The sequence below is a fragment of the Agelaius tricolor genome, unplaced genomic scaffold (assembly GCF_023055355.1).
Source record: "Agelaius tricolor isolate 1412-34295 unplaced genomic scaffold, bAgeTri1.0.p SCAF_2, whole genome shotgun sequence".
Classification (NCBI taxonomy): domain Eukaryota; kingdom Metazoa; phylum Chordata; class Aves; order Passeriformes; family Icteridae; genus Agelaius; species Agelaius tricolor.
In genome coordinates, this window is record NW_027269262.1 from 36,123,386 (window position 1) to 36,141,313 (window position 17,928).

The 17,928-nt window shown below is 40.4% G+C and overlaps 1 protein-coding gene across 4 annotated transcripts in view; it reads left to right on the top strand.

Moving 5' to 3' along the window:
• MBP (myelin basic protein) overlaps window positions 1–17,928 on the top strand; it is a 110,726-nt gene that overhangs the window by 62,793 nt on the left and 30,005 nt on the right. The window lies entirely within an intron of this gene.

Below are 17,928 nucleotides of genomic sequence, written 5' to 3' on the forward strand. Positions count from 1 at the left end.
TTAGCATGTATTGAGATTTGCTGCAAAATTATGCACAAGCACTTAAAGGCATTTTAAAAGCTCTGATTTGGTATGATTTTTCTTTTTTTTTCTTGTGTGCACCACATGCAAAAACCATACATAACAGGGGTCTGGGTTTTTCTAATATCATAGGGACTGGATTTGTTACTTGGGTCATTAGCATAGGCGTGGAGCTGAGACAGTGATGCCTGCTGTATTTTTAGCAGTGGTGGGCTGTGCTTGCCGTAATTAATCAGCACATTAACAATCAATGACTTATTCATTATTTTAATGCCTGCTATACAGTGTACAGGAGCTGGTGATTTCTTCTCCCCTTGTTTATTCAGTAAGAGTGAGTCTGTATGCAAGATGGGGGGAAGCACAATAGGCATTTACCATCCTATTGTTATCCAGACCAAGCATTGTATCCAAATGTAGAAGTGAGGGTGGCCAAGGGTGGTCTAATGTCACATGCTGCTGGGTGGTGATACCAGGCTTTTGGCTAATCAGCTAGCCATGAAACAAATTACTCCTTTCCCAGTGGATTTTGTCATCTTTGTCCTGTTGGCAGGCTGCAGCCCAAGAGAGTATTCTGTATGCACAGAAGTCCACAGTGTTCTCTGTCACTGGTTCTTATGTACCATCCAGTTGGGTTAAGGCAGGATTTTATCTGTAAATGAATTAAAAGTACTTCTGAAAGATCCTTATTTTGGGAAAAGGAGTTGAAATGTTGCTGTTGTCCCATTTCCAATTTTTTTGAGGCTGAATAACCACTCAGTTCTGGTTAGAGTGAAAGAAGAAGCAGAATAGTTCTCTGTGGGCCAACCACTCTTCTGTCGGGTTAGCTGAAACAGATGTTGTCATTAAACTTTAATTGCAACATGACTCACTCTTTAATGCAGTGGCTGGAAGAGAGCTAGGAGGAGGTTTTGTACCGTACATTAGGAGAATATGAAAACAGCAGCTAAGATTGATAATACTTCTGTGTCTTAAAAAACATAAATAATACAAAAGCCGTCAACATGGGCTTCCTGCACAATACAAACGATGAAATTTCTTTATGTAGTTTCTAGATATAATCCTTAGTAGGTGATTTGAGCCAGAATAATGTCCTATGGCAAAAATTTTACTAAAATAGTGGATTCTTCTCAGATTTTAAGTAGTTAGTTACCCTGGTTAGAAGCATTTTGTTGATGGTCTGGACCTCATAATTACCTGTGGTTGTGTGTCTGACCCCCATTAGGCTGCCCATAGCACACATCATGAAAGACATATCCAAGCACAGATTTTTTCTTCTCTGAATGCAGAAGACAGAAACCAGGGGAAAAAAGGGGATACAGAGGTAAACATCTTGCCCTCAGAAATACAGTAGCTCTGTGCTAAGTTGACGCTTCCCATCCAGTGTGCTGTTAAACGGGTGAAATTCCAATTCCTTGCCAGGATCCGAAGGGCCTAAGAAATTCTGGGTTGTATTTCTTAATGATACTTCCCACTCAGACCCCCCTTAATGTTCAGTCATGACACTGGAATTAGCTCTATTGACTTTGCCAAAATTATAAAGATAGTGAATTGGGCTTAAAAATCAAAAATCCATTGGCTTGCCCTTCCAACATTAAAGAGTTGATCTGGAGTGTGGAAAAACCTGAGGATATTATGTTCAGGTTGATGCCCAAAGAGTATGGAGAGGCAGGGAGAGAGCCACTGGAGCTGCATCCTCTTGTCTAGCAGCAGTTCTGTGAAAGTATCAGCTTGGGTGTGTGATGGGGGTAGCTCTGGAAGGAGAGCCAAAAAGCAGCAAAAAGCCCACTGTGAAAGGATTATGAAAGTAGAGAATGACAGCAATGTAAACACCCCATGCAAGCTGTTTTGGTGGTGACCCTGACAAAATATTTTTATTCCTATGCTGGATTAATCTAAATTGTGCTTCAGCCTTATGTATGGCATCTGCAACTGTGTCCACAGGACTGAAAATTAATCTGATGGTGGTGGGGAATGAAACCAAGAATGAATACACAGGATTCAAATGAGTGAATGAAAATGTGCAGGACTTGGCATCTGTCAGTTTCCCCTTGGCACTCCCATCGCTGTACCCTGGAGCTCTGTGGAACTCCAGGCTCCAGTACCATGTCAGGCAGGAAATCCAATCCATCCTTGAAGCTGTGGCTTTCTGCTACGCATTTGTTGGAGGAGGCTGACTGTGCTTTGGCTTAACTCCTTCAAACACATGGCCTGGCAGCACTTGTGCAATAGCTCAGTTTTAGGGGTGGGACAGTGGCCCTTTAAGTGCTGACAAGGAGGAACAGAGCAGAAATTCACCTCTGAGATAATCCATTTTTGATGAGGAAAATAGAAGTGAAAAGGGCCAGTATTTACTGGTGTGCACACACTGGTACTTGTACAGAAACATCCTGGTGGCGACAAGACTGCAGTCGCTCACAAGCCTTGCAGGGAGCAGAGAACAGCCATGATAATGCTGCTCTTTATTTCCAGGGCTGTTGAGAGCTGGCTCCCTCTCTAGAGCCTTCCCTATGCTTCCCTTCCCTGTTGCCAGTGAAAAGCTTGGCCTTCTCTAGTCCTTTTAATAGTCCCACTTCATTAGAAGGAACCATTTTTATATTGGATGCAAATATTTCCATCAAAACAGAAACTTTAATTTAGTTTGAGTGATTTCTAGTAGCTGTCATCCTTTGTGATTTTTTTTTTTCCTTTTTGGTGGTTCTTGCTGTAGCATCTTAAAATCTCTGCTGTGCATCATATTAATCTGCTACAGGAGGACTGCACTAATATTGAGCATTCTAAAGACTAAACTCAGTTGTTTAAACACATGCATGGACTGCAAAAAAAAAATTAGAAATACGTTTATTTCAAGTGACTTCAATAGGAATGGTCTACAGATAAAAGAAATTCAAAGGAGTTCTCATTTCTGTTCTGAAATATCTGTAATAGGATTTTCTTTTAACCTTTGCTTGTGGAAAAGTGAAAGAACGGGCTCTGAAACAAAAGCGATAGGTTTTGGAACACTTAACTGAGCCACCATGTTATGTAACAATGAAGAGACTTCATGTCATTGCACTCAGTGGAGACAAAAAGAAAATATTGATGCTTCTAAAATAAATACTTGACATTTGACAATATTTATTTCTTTCAAGTAAGCCTGCTTCCCTGAATGTTTATAAGGATGTGATGCCTCTGTTTACCTTGATGGGACCGCCTGCTTCTTCAGCACAGCAGCTCTGCTGATTTTAACAGAGCCATGCAGTGGCTGTGCCCGAGTTCCTACCAAGGCTGTGGTTATGCCCAAGTTCCTGCCCAGGAAGATGCTGATCTGTGGTGCCTGAAGTCATCAGCTCAGCCAGCAGGTTTGAGGCGGCTGTGTTTCACATCAGGCATTGAGCATGCCACTGGGGCAGCTTCAGGCAGGCAGTATTTCCATTTTCTGGTTTCCTGATGTCTTGCAGCCCAAAGTCAAACAGGAGTAGCAGTAATTTTATTCCAAAACAAATGGGCCGAGTTTTAATTGCAGTTTTGCAGTTTTGACATTCATTGCCATGAGTGAACTGAATATTTTGGAAAGCCTTTTTGGGCAGGATTAGGTATAGACATGATAAATTTTTGCCACCTTTTGCTTCACCTATTAATCAGGTCTAAAATGTGCAAGTATGCCATTTTTTAAGGTAAGGCTGTGGTAGGAGCAGGCAGTAGTGATATTCTGTTCTCTTTTACTTACTCTTTTACATTTTCAGGCTATCATTTGTTTTGTGTACCATGTGCAGTTTTGTTTATAAACTGGCCATCCTTAAAGTGGCCACAAGACCCTCTTCTTTGGTCTTCAGATTTTATTGCTGTAGTATCTTCATTCCTTCTGCATTTGTCAACATAGGAAATCTATTACAAAATAGGGAGTAGTTGTGTGGATAGCAATTATACAACAAGCCTGAGTGCCCTAGTTAGCATTAAATAAAAATTCTGAAATTTTATTTATTTTTTATTTATTTGCCAAAATTTCTTGCAATAATTTTACTGCTCTATTTCAGAATATATAATTCCCATATGAAGATCTGAAGGCATATTTGTTTCAAGATTCATGCTTGAAATAAAACTCAAAACCAAAATAATGTTAAAACCCCTGAAAAATGAGAGCTTCCCTCTTCTTTTTCCACCAAATTTTTCCAGTTTTGCTTTGAGGGATCAGTGGCTGGCCAACATCATCATGAGCTGCACAGCCTACAGAGGGACAATAATAAGTGAAAATTAATAGAGGAACTTCACTAGATTTCAGTAGAATTGGCAACGTGCATTAACATTTCAAAATACTATCCAGATTTTGACCAAGATATTTTGGTGGTTGTGGGCTTAAAGTGAAAATCAGAAGATTGGGCAAAGTAACTGTTTCTTTTCCCTCTGTGTTAAATTCCCCTAGGCTCCAGCAGAGAGATGTGACTTTTGTTTCCATATGCCACAAACAATAAACTTGGCATCTATTTTAAAATCGGTGCTCACCTGATTGTCGTAATTTGAATTTAGTGGCCTGTTTTCATTATGTGGGCTGGAGTGATCAGTGAGGTTAAACTGAGGAATTTTCTGAAAGTGAGAAGCCTGGGAGTCAAGACTTCTAAATGCATTCATGCTTGGGATTTTTCTTTTTCCTTTTCAGCTGCTCTCATTATTTCCATGCTGCACAGGTTTTTGGGTTTTTTTTCCCTATGTTACTAAAGTACCATAATCCAAATGCAGACTCACTCCCAGCATTATTTCAGTCACGATTCATACTGCAGGAGCACCCAGTTGAGGACTGGACCTCGCTGAGCCCATTGATCTGTAAACATTAGACCATAACAAGGTTGCTCTGCACCTGTTACTGCTGATTCCCAGTTCTGAGGGCAGGCATTTCCCTGCCAGTCAGACTGCTTTTACACCAAGAATTATTTTACTCTTCACTGTAAGACAAGGACCAAATTGCTCTAGGTTTTGCAGAAATTGCTCTAGACTATTCCAGATAAAGCCTGTTCCATTTGGGTGAACTCAGCAGCAGAATCTCAAGAGCACAGTTACTCTCTGTGGATGTGCACTTCACCAGCAGCCTCTCTGAATGCTGCTGCTGCTCTTGGCTGGGTTACAGCTGCAGTGCCACACCTGTGGCAGTACAGCTCTGCTGGTGACTGCTCCCTGAAGGCGAGCATTTAAATCATTCCTCTCTTCAGCCCAACAATCTTCTTATATTGACTTGTAATTTGTTGTTCAATTTTGAATAATTATGAGGAGGGACAAATGTCTTTCTAGCATCCGAGTTACATGTTTCCCACCCGTGGGTTATTTTTGTTTCATGTATGAAAATGTTTCATACATTTTGTTTCATGATTAAAAATGTCTCCTGCAGTGAAAATATGATTTTCTGTATTTTCTTAGTTCTCATGTAAAAAGACCCTTTTTAGCTCTGTCTATAGGTACCTATTAGAAGATTTCTGAGACTGAAATATTCTTGCAAATTAAAATCAAGATTCCTTTAAAAAAGAAAATAAGAAAAAGGAAGCTGTGGAGCTGGCCCCTCTAGAAAACAGAAGTGAGTGTCTTGAAATCAGCATGTTATTTAAAATCACACACTGCTTTGGCTAGCCATTGTGACACCCGACCACTGCTGGCATGTCCAAATCCCTGGCTTTTCTAGTCAACTCCCAGTCTATTTTCAGAGTATTATTATCATGTTCCTTATCAGGAATGAATTGTGGGAGAAGTCAGAGTATAAGATAGTTTGACATAGGGAGCTATTTAGAATTTAGAGCATTTTCTCATCCATCTCTATTAGGTTGCTTGTGTTGATATAATTGTAATGCAGCACTGCAATGTAAAGACATGTATTTTTTACAGGCAAGATTCATAGTTCAAGTATCCTGATTTAACTAAAAATATAACCCCTCTAATTTAGCAGATTAATTTTCATTGAGGGAGTATATAAATACTTGGTACTTCTGGTAGTTTTTATTTAGTTGTTTTATTTGCTATTTTAATTAGAGAATGAAAAGGGATCTGGATGATCTCAGAATGTTGATAAGTTGTAATTTTTTTATCTATAATATTAAATAAAAAAATCTGTGCAAATAGTGACATTTTCATCTGAGTGAAATATCCTAACATTTCTTCTTTGTAGAATTGCTAATGAGGTCATGTCTTTCTGGAAACTGCAGTTAATTTGCATTAAGTGTAGGGTTTTATAACATTTCAGATCTTCTTAAAACGTTGTGGTTGCAATAGTGCATTTATTTTAAGGATATTATTTATACACAAAGTAAGGAACCATGCTAGTAAGCTGTGCCTTCCACAGGGGAGAAGATAAAACTACAACTTGGATTAGGGGAGGAATTTGATAAAGCATATTTATGTCCTTTTGTGCTCTATGCATTCATCTGTTTAATTCCTAGGCTGGTTTGTGTGTTAATTCAGAGAACAGTTATGTGCACACAGTGGAGACGCAAAGGCAATTTCCTTGTTGCTCTGAAGTGTGTAAGTTGGAAAGTGTATATCATTTTCTGTAGATTTTAGCACATAGCACCACTTGGAGTTCTTGCCTATATGCTGCTTTTGCTAATGTGGCATGAATTAGAGGTGGTTTGTTTTGTTGTTTGGATTTTTTTTTACCTTAACACATCTGTGGATAAGAGGCTGAGCATCTCATTTTTGAGATTACTGGTAAACAACTTAATGTTTTCAACAAAACCATTCAAGAATCATTGAAGTGCATCACAAGGATGTGACTTGAATGGAATGTTATAAAACAAAATTTAAGAGGTAAGAAATAAATCTTGTATGGGAGATTGTAGAAAAGGACAGAATGGAATAACCTTATTCTTTCCTAATTACATTATCTTTGTGTGCAGCTTCTTAGCATAGCGTTTGGACTTTGAGTGTAGGGATTTTCCTGGTGTTTTGGAGTGTAGTTTCTTGGGAGCTTTGTTTGGGGATTTGGGGGTTTTTTTGTTTGTTTTTTTATTTGTTTGTTTTGCTTTGGTTTTTTGGATTTTTTCGGGGTTTTTTGGGGGGGTGGGTTTTTTGTTTTGGTTTTTTTGGGGGTTTTGTTTTTTTTTGGGGGGGGGTTTGTTTGTTTGTTTGTTTTATTTTTTCCTCATGTGTTAGTATCTTGTTGTGCTGAGACTGTTGGATCAAGTGCACTTTTCGGTTTCTGCCTAAGGCTTTGGGGAGAGAGATGGATCCAGGATTAGAAACACATCTGTATCTGTTTTGTCATTCCTAAAACTGCTTTGCCACTCAGCACACAGGGTCTCAAGGCTGGAACTCTTAACTAAAGGATTGCTTGTATCCTAACACCTTTTAAATTAGCCTGTTGAGTTAGCTGAGTTCATCTGAAAAAGCAGAAGAGAAATTCCAGGTCTGTGAAAATACTTAATTTAAAACGTCCTGCCAGCAGTTCTACCTCGGCGTTTATATGTGATAGCCAACATATCTCAGATGACCTCAACTCTCAGGGGAACATAAGAATAGAGGCATTCTCTGCATGCATGAGTGGCTAGAATAACACTGTGCTTAGTGATCAAATGAACAATCCCTTTGAGCGTTCGAGATAGTACCCCCTCTCACAGGGCATCGGAAAGCATTTCTTTAACAATTATGCAACAACAAAGCACAATAGGGTCACTGGTTGCTATGATTTCTTTCTGAGGAGGAAAGTCAGAGTTTATGTTACCTTGTTGTTACTATCTCAAGCTGAACTGGTTTGGCAGTCGAGAAATGCAGCCTGATCTGTTGCCAGATCCCTGGTTGTAGTGGAATAGGGTGCTGCAAAAATAAATATTGGAGATTTTTTTGTGTTTTAACCTGCCTGGTGGGTTTGTTTTTTTTTTAATACCTCCTCCCTACCCTCCCCCAGTCACTTGTCGGGTGTTCCTTTACAGATCCTCCTGTTGCAAACAGAACCTGTACCACGGGCTGTGCTTTTCTTATTCCCCGGGTCATTTCTCCAGCCCAGTGGTCATCCTTTTTACTGTGACTGATTCCTTCTGTCTGACTACACTATTTTACTGCTGTTGTCTGCTTTTGCTTACCACAGGCTTTTTTGCCCTGTGTTTTTCTCACCATATTTTCTTCTCACCTGCTGATCTACTAGTTTCTGCCAGACCTTCTTTAGCTGCCTTTGCATCCTTCCATCTGCCTGGTTCCTTCCTTTCCTTCCTTATGCTCTTCTCCTCTCCATGGTCTTCCTTTACTGCCAGGGCTCACTACTTCAGCTGCTTTCTAGCATCTTCTCTACCAACAAAGACACAAAGTTATCCTGGTGAGCTTCTTGGTGATTAACCTGGTTGTTCCCACAAAAATTCTAAACAATATTAGCCCATCTATCTCTTTTCTGTCATCCCTGATCATCAGAAAAAAAAAAAAAGGACCATATGGTAGGGGTCAATTTGAAGTAATTTAGATGTTTCCTATTTTGATTTTTAAATGTTGAATGTGGGACACTGCAAGTCACATACCAATGAATATTCCAGCCTTGCACAAATGAATACTGATGAGATGACCTGGGATAATAGCATTGCTTGGGGCTGTTGAGGCCATTCTGCTGTAAGAACAAATTCTAGTCAAGACTGAGACATATTCCACAACAGGATGTCTTGTCTTTTCTTTGAATTTGAAAACTAGTAACAAAACTGAGGCTTCTTATGTTGTGCATGTGTGTGTGCAAACAAGTATTTGTATGACAGACAAGTGTTGCACAGTCAGCAGCCAAATGAATACAAATACAAATATTCTGTGCTCTCTGGGTTTGTCATATCACCTAACCTTTTCCTTCTAGATGAAGAAGAATAAAAGTTGAAGATCATAAATTGCATTAATTTAAAATTAAGATCTGGAGCTTACATTTTTTGCTGGTGCAGTGCCCATGCCTTAATAAAATCTATGGGGAAAAAACATATGCTCTTCAGCAAAATTGCTAATTCTCACCTACAGAAATAAGCCTCAATGTAACATTTATATTCTCATTATAGAGTTCTACTGGTTTGTGGTTGGCTTTCTTTTTCCCCTTTTCTCCCCGCTAATTAGTTTAATGCTGCCAGCATAAGAAACATATTTTTACTTTTGTATTTGTACTATTTATCTATAACTTCAGGTTTGTCTGTACATTTTAGGAAAGATAATGAATTTAAGCCTTAACCCTAGATTCAGATATGACCAGTTACTGTGTCTGGAATCTCAGTAACTCTCCCTACTGCTTTCAGCTATCCCAGTAGAATAGGCTGTGATGGTTGGCTCTGAGGAAGCACACACAATTTGGTGGATTTTGCATTGTTGGAGGGCCAGAGGCTGGAAATGGGAATGTATAAATTTGACACTCAATTTGATATTCCTGCTGAGTAAAAGAGACATGCATTTCTCCCTTCACACTCTTATTTTCTCCTGGAGCAGAAAACATGACAATGAGTCCAAAAGCAAGTGGTTATTTAGATGGCAACAAATTGCTGCATAACTGTGGTCCCAAGGAAGAACGGGAAGGTTGGGAAGCTGTGCTGGTTTTATTTTATCTTGCAGAGGGTATTTAGTACAGCTGGGTTTCTCAGGGTCCCACTGAGATTTTGTTTATTGGAGAGAAGTATTTTGAATGTCTAAATCTACTGCTGCACTTTTTTCCTTTCTCTGCATTATTTTAAGTACTGTGGATTAGTATCTTGCTTCAGATTTAAAAACCAACCTACCAAAACCAAAAAGCCAGGTGAATGTGCACGATATGTTGGCAGCATGTTGCCCTCTCTGTTAAGAGGATGAAACTGGTAGAAAACAAAAAGCGGCATAAAATTCTTGAGCAGGCAATTTGCACGGTGTGGGTGGATTTTCTGAAATACCTGAAGGGAATTTTAAATACTCTGGAAAAATTATCAAAAAAGATCACAACCTGAGTGTGTGGTGAGTAATGAAGAACATTAAGCACAGTGGTGAGCTCCACAGAATATCCTAAAGTATTTTCCCATTTACAGCTCAGTCTCAAAGGAAAAACTGTAAATGGAAGAGAAGGAGTAGAAAAATCTGGTCCATGCAAATGTTAGTAATGAACACTGTCAATACCATGCTCTGAGAACTCTGAGATGTAAAACAACTTCTGGCATTTGGAAGTTTGGACGCGGTTTGGGGGGTTTTTTTGGAAGAGTTGAAGGTCAAAATACCTGATGCCAGACTGCATATGAGCTTTAACCTGGCAGGCAAAATATTGACACCATGAAACCTTTCCAGTTTGGCTGGCAGTAGTGCCCCTAGCTGTATGTGTTTTGCAAGAACACAGTGGGGGCAGCCAAGCAAGATCAATAAATTGACACATATTCTTAAAGAGCAGCCATCTGTAACATCCAGTTCCACTTGGCTAAGCACTAATTTGATTTTTGCTTCTACTTTTTAATTCTTTTTGAGCTCATTGTAATCTGTTTGGATTGGTTTGTCAAATTTGAAATAAATAGTACAAAAGCAGAATTTGACAGCCACTGCTTTATTTCCACCTCCTCTCTCCACCCCATTTCAAGCAAAGCCTAATTCCAAGGTAGAGTGGCTACACATTTGGCTTGTTTGCTTTTGATTTCCATTAAAGTTTACTGCAAAAACAACCTGATCATACCAGTGACAAGCCTGAATTTGTCTTCCCAGTAACTTGTCCATGTTTGCCCTAAAAACCAATTTGATGCAAAAACTTTCTTCAAAAAGGGAGGCCTTTGGGGCAGTAACTACACAATGAAAACACTTTATTTCACTTCTGGAGATCTTTCATTTTTAAATTGCTCTGGGTGAACACATTCCATTGTATGCTGAAAGAAGAGGAATTAACAATTGATTTGTGACATCTTCATGGGGCAGCAAGACAAGGGAAGCAAGAGAAATGTGCAGTATGGAGAGTACACTTCTGGTGGCAGGGGAATAGGATGTTTCCTTCTTCCTCACCTGGATCTTGATCTGAAGGTCATGGCATGTGTCTCGCACTGGCCATGGTCATGGGTTGAAAGCTTTTATTATTTGGCTTGTTAGTTTGTTTTGTACACATACAGTACTAGAGTGTTCACATCCTAAGTGGGATTGAAAATTTGGCTGATCAAGCACAAAACTGACCCTGGAATCTAAAGATTTATTTCTTTACTTCGGAATTCTTTCTCAGTGAGTGATTTATTTTTACATGTGTGTTCTTTAAAACAAACAATTGTTTCTCCCTTCTTTTAAAGTTGGGGAATAAAAAGATACAAAAAGCCCTCTAAATTGCAGGACCCCAGCAACATTTTCCATCTCTCCTAGAGCTAGGTCCTGTTTTTTTCCAGTATTCACATGCTTACAGTCCCTTTACTTTCCCCTTCCACACTTTTGTATCTATGTTCCCATGTAAAAATCTAACCCAAACCTTCAAGAGCAGTCTGGGTGACTGAGGATGTCAGGATTCACATCCTGACACATAACATGGGCACATCTGTACCACAAGCATGCATCTGCTATGAACAGACAAAAGAACAGACTTTTTATCAGGCCGTTTGGAGTATGGCTAAGGCTGCCTCTTAGTTTTTCAGAGATTCTGTTTTACATAAATTTTTAAATTGTGTAAAATAGATGCAGGAATGCTTTGATAATACGATGGACGTTTCCCAGGGATTGATCAGCTTAGTTCTGAATCATGATACTGTGTAATTCCTGCAAGGGGGATGAAGCACATAGTCCCCGATATGTATGCTTAGTCAGAGATAAAAGAGTTCCACTCAGCCATTTTTTAAAGACTTTTTAGCTATTGTGTAGGGCAAAGAGTGTTTCAGCAGAGGAGAAAAAGACATTGCTTCTCTGATATCACTGGCATCTCTCCAGTCAGCATTCAAGTGCCATGGTATTCATTGAATGTTGTGTTTTTCAGAAGCACAGCCTTGTTTGATCTGTTTTGTGTTGCAAAACATGAAAAGACAGTCTCTGAATAAATTTCTATTCATAGAATCAATGACCCTTTTAAATGTATTTCATTTTCATATACATTCCTTTTCTGGCTACCATTTAAAGCACATTTGATCTAGTTAGCAAGCCCTTCTGCAGGCTTAATGCTGCTGTTACCTCCGAGTTATTAATGCTCATGTTTGTGTAGATGTTGCTGGAGAAACTGTGTATGGCCACATGGGAAACTTCACTGTCAGCAAGGAGCCTGGTGCACACCCCAGGGATGTGGTGCCTCTGAGTTGCAGTACATCCACCCTTGCCTTTGCTGACATTTATTCATTTGTTAAGGGTTTATATTTATTAGGGAAATTGCCTTTGGTCTGTCACCAGGTAAGCCAGCTTCTGCTAATTACATCAGCTAAATTATGCTAAAGTTCCTGTGAGCTGGGATGGGTGTCCTGCCACTCACATAAGTGCAAGTGTCTCCTACTGACTTGAATACCAGTCAAAATAATCTTTAAAATGTAGCAAATCTATACTGCAGTGCAAGCAGAAGAATAATGGCTGCAGATGATGCAGTTTTATCTGCTGGTTAGTTGTGATGATGATGATGGTAGTTATTTAGCTAGCCTCATGCAGCTTTTAAGGACCATACAAAGTGTGCAGTAAGTAATGAACTGCTCTGTAAGTTAACTTTTACTGACACATTTCAGAAAGCCTGACACCTTTTACTATGTGTGACAGACCTGGCAATGAGAGAAAGATGTAAGCAGCATGACTTCAACTTGCAATCATCTAGTCAAACTGTATCAAATGATAAGTTAGACTTGTATGAAAAAGAATAGATGCTCAGATAATGTCATGGTATAGCTCCTTATCAAGTTATCCTCTATCTTTTCTCTCTTTTTTTCAATATGGATTGCAGCATGCTGCTTGTGCCATTAGTAGAAGTGTAGGATAATTTGACAATTGCTGATTTCACCTAAGTTGTATCAGCCACCTGCAAAGAATATGGGCCTTAATTTTAGTCCTTTCAGGTATGTGAGAAATATTTCCCTTGCCAGAATAGAAAATTGGGAAATCCAAAATGGGGTGATTGATAGACCTGTCTTATTTATTGTCACAGAAAGAATTGTCCGGAGATGTGGGTGGGAAAAAGGGAATTTGTTTCAGTAAATGCCTCTTTATGATACTTTCTGAAAGGCAAGCAGTCAGAGCTGGAGACTTTTGCAAGTTTTTGTCCTGATTATCAACTACTTATTTTCTTTCTTTTATGAAATGTATCTTGGTCTATTAATCTGCATGCATTTGATTTCTTTTTTTTCACTTGTTTCTCAGGCAGTAATGCAGTGGGGTTTTTTTGCTGCTAAGAGGGAAATACCTTTGAGGTATACCTAAGAAGGGATACTTTTGAGGTTGAATCCCTCCTGCAATAAGCCAAAGATAATAAATGAGAGCTCCAAGTTCAGTGAGTTTGCTTTTCACAGCTTGATGCTCTCATGCTGGGAGCAGCAGGAGTGGCCTGGCCAGCGTGGGGCTGAGCTGGGAGCAGGGTGGCAGCGAGGCAGGCAGGGTCAGGCACCTCAGGCAGCCAGGGCAGCCAGGGCAGCCAGAGCCCTGGAAGGTGCCACTGTGGGCAGACGCAAGGCTGGGCACGGGCAGCGGGTCTGGCCTGGCCAGGAGCCATGGCCAAAGCTCCGGCCCAGCCAGGAGGATCTGAGCAGGATCCTCAGAGCCCTTTGTCTCACCTGAGCTGAGTCCTGGCAGGCTGGACCTGGGCTGGAGCTGACCCTGAACAGGGAACTCCCAGATGAGTGAGAGGGAAGAGGCTGCAGAGCCTGCTGGTGCACTTGGGACTGGAGGTGTATCCTCAAGCCATGTGTTCTTCCTGCTATTCTTCACAGTTACTATAGATGGAATTAGATTTTTTTTTTTCCTTTGTATTTTTTTATCCTTGATTCCAGTACTTCAGGCTTTCAGTGGGGAGAAAAAAAAATCCTAGTAGGCCATGAACACCAGTCTGGAGGTACATGGCAATTTTCCTGCTACTTCCAGCCCATTTGGCTTCTACAGTCTGTGGCACCTCTTTGTCAGGCTGTCTTGGTTATCCTGTTTTCTCAGGATAAGCAAAGCCCATGATTCTCTACAATGAACTGCATCTAAATTGAGAACTGAACCAAGGTGCAAGGGTTTTATAAACAGATTGCATTATTTACTTATTTCAAAGGGATGCTAGGTAACTTTCTGGGAAACCACAGAAAAACTTCTCATTTTGCCAGTCATAATCTGTGGCTGCAGAAATGCTCTTACAGCACTTACCTGGGAAATAAATGACTTTTTATTTTCAGAGATGATATTAACACAGATATTTTTCTGTCTGTGGAGCACTTTCTACCTCCTGTGAGTTGTCTGCACAACTTCCTAGGAGGCAGAAAAATGAAAACTTCTTGCTGAGAAAACCAAGGCGGAGTTGTTTTGTTTATTTCTGAAATGGCTTAGTGGATATTGCTCCTGCAAACACAGGTCCAGAACCATGAATTGTTGAGCCTTTTGCCAGCAGGCACAGGGCTGCTGCACCCAGGAAAGTGCTAGCTGGGGGCTGCCAGTCCCAGGTCAGTGCAGCACCAAGCCAGGCATTAGCCAGGTTTGCTGGCTGGGATGAGCGTGGTGCTGAGGCTCCAGCATGAATTCTGCTGGCCTTGGGCACAGTGGAGCAGCCTCTGCCTGCAAACAGCAGGCATGGGATCACCTGCCTCCCCAGGGCTGCATCCTAAGTTTGGGTGAGCAGGACAGTGTGCTATGTGCATCCTCTGTCTACAGTTGTGATAGACCTTCTGGTGTAACCCATTGAATTGCTTTCAGGCTCTTTGTGAACTTTTCTAGAAGTGGTGGTTTCACTCATCCTTGTGCTTGCTGGGTGGATTGAGAGAAACATACCCAAAGAACACTTGGGAAGAAAACATGTTTACAGCCTTACTTGCTTGATAAAATATTGTGTAGCTCAATCATACTGCCATTTTAGCCTTCAGAGTTAACAGCTCTTTTTGCTAAGCGTGCTTTCTTCATCACATGAAAAGTGACTTTATACGTACTCAAATAGCAAAATAAAGTTTGTGAATTCTTTTATTTTCTTTCTTTTCTTTTTTAATAGCAGTAACTCCCACGAACTGGTACAAGGCTTGGTACTGTGCAAGCAGTTTTTCACTCTTAGAATGCTGCTGCTGAAAAGCAGATATTGTGTGAAGTACCATCGATCACTGCCGCGGTTTTATACAGTTTGTCACCATTGTTCTTCGTATAGCATTGAGTCACATTTAGCACTATGGTACAGCTCACAAGTGTTCAGCGTGGGGGAAAAAAGTGTTGGATTTTCTTAATGTAAAAATCCTCTTCATTGTTTATAATCTGATATCTTTGATTTGTTGGTGTATAGCAAATATGTCTGATGTAGCCTAGTATAGATGAGAACACATTTATTAATATGTTCATAAGTGTAGGATGTAATTTATAATGATGGAGAGTGGAAGCTCCATTCTCTAAAGACCCAGAACAGCTGAGGTTAGAAGTATTAGAGCAGATATCTATAAGGCTGTTCTGACAGATGCTTAGCTCAGAGGTGAAGTGGATTGTTATATCTGGTTTTACATTTACAGATTTGGGATACCCTAATAATTTCCTTGGGGTTTTTTTCTGACTAAGAGCATACTGTATCTCAGGTAAAATCCCACTGAAATAATAGGTGATTTTAAATTGATGTGTGAACAGACCACATTTTCTCTCAGTCTATCAAACACCATGTAAATTCATCTTTTAGAAATGTGAGATTTCATGATGTTCAAATCCTACCCTTGGCCTCGGCTACTTTGGGAATCTTGTAATTTTGCTCCCTTCTTCAGCCAATATAGCAATGTTTTGTTTTCCTTTCATGCACTACTTGTATAGATGAGCTTGTAGAACAAAATGGGGAGAACGCTGTTTGTAATTGGGACAGAGAGGAGGCAGCAGTGTACGATCTTTGTGTTAGCACAGCCATTTAAATTTCACTGGGAAGGATGAGAAATTAAATATTTCTTCTTTCAGTGCAGAAAAGACAAACTCCCCAAACCAAATCAACAATCTGTGGCACCAACCACACAACACGTGCTGTTGGTTTAAGAGAACTGTGGGCAGATGCTGATCCAGTGGTGCTCTGTTAACAGAGCTGTAGAGGGTTGCTGCTGGAAAGGTGTTTGTGAAGTGTATCCTCACATGACTTTGAAAGCTCTTAGCTAATGTGGACAAATGTCAGTAATCCAGAGCAGCAGAAGCAAGTGAGAAAGGGCAGAAGGCCATGCAGTATTTATTTTCCAAGTGGTGACCCTTTGGATTTAGATGTTTTGTGTTAACATAGTAAGAACATGCATGGGTTATAAGCATTTGACAGAGTAGGTGAGGAGAGGTAGCACTTTAATCTTGTGACTCTTGTAGTTGGTTTAGAGGTGAGTATTTGTTGTCTGCTTGTACTAGCTTCTGACAGCTCTTACTGGTGTTGGGTAGGTAGGCCTTACGACAAGGAGAGATTCCAGAGGTGATTTCCTGTGCAGAGATAATTTGGAATTTGCTCCACAAGAAGCCTGCCAAAGCCTGCAGCAGCATGGCAAGGGATCATGACCTTTGTGGAGCTGGAGCTTGTGGGACTCAGATAGGCAGCACAGCAGAGTGGTTTGGGTGGCAGCTTTGGTCCCGGAGCCTTGGGAAGGGAAGGTGGGAGGAAGGACTGGAAACTGCAGGAGGCCAGAGAGGCAGAAAGTGCTTGACAAGAGAGAACAGCAGAATGGTGTGACCAGTGCAAACACTGTCCTTTCCTTCAGGATTGGAGGTCTTGAATCTAGAATGTGAGGCTGTGGAATCTGTGGCTCACCTTGGAGTGTAAAGTCTTTCCATGTGATTGCTGGTAGTGTTTCTTTATTCTCTGGTAAATACCAGTAATTTTCTGCAGGATAGACAGACAAGGTGATTTTTATCCAGCTTTAAATGTCTTCAGTTCATCACCAAAAAAAACCAATCATCTTTTTTTTCCCTTGGTATCTTTCTTTTGAATATCTTATTCTCAGCTTTCTGCCAGTATTTCTGTGGAATAATATCTCTGCTGTTAGGCCCTGTGCCAGTTCAGTCAGTGCAGACTGCTTTAGTCCTTTGGATTCATTGTTTGATTTGCTTGGTTTCAAGTATTCTTCTTTTCTGTTTTTAGGGCTCACTTGAGGCAATTATGAAGAAGGTAAACCTGTTAACCCTATGACAAGCTCTGGAATAAGGTTTTCTTTCAGTCTGTCTGCTGGACAGGCAGATATGTTAATCAAATCTCATATCAATTGCTCAGGAATACATTAGAGTTCCCCTCTGAAAAATATTTCTTTGGTTATCAAATTTCTTCACTGTGGAAATAGCTTCACTCAGAAGTCTCTAAACAGTTTATTTTTGCTGTTTAATCAAAACTACCTCTAAAACTCTTGGGAGTTCTATTGTACTGATTGTAAAAGTCTAAAGGCCTTGAAATAATTTTAAAAGTTAAATAATTGTAAATGTGTAAAGGCCTTGAAATAATTAGTATTTTTACAAACTACCTGCCTTTCATTGCATGTATTGCAATATTTTTATATCCTCCTCTTTCATTCTGCCACAGCAGTTCCATGGCTCTGCTCCTAGGTCTGTGCTGACATTCTCCATTGTGCAGCTTCCAGACAAAGCTGTTCTGACAAGCAGGACAGAGCATGGTAGCAGGAATCCTGTTCCCTCTGTTCAAGGCAGTGATCAGGATGCAGCATCCTCGAGTGCTGTGCTCCTGTGCCAGGGGTGCAGAGAGGCTTTAAACTGTGAGAGCAGCCAAGTGCAGCCTCGAGTGTCTGTGCCCCAGCAGCATCCCTGCCATAAATGTGCTCAGCTGTGATTTCTCTGCTGACTTTGAATGTGGCATGTGGAATTTGTCCTTTGAGTAACCTGGCTTTCAGGTTTCTCTTCAGAGTTCAGAGCTACCAGCTTGATTGTCACCTTCTAAAATCCCAT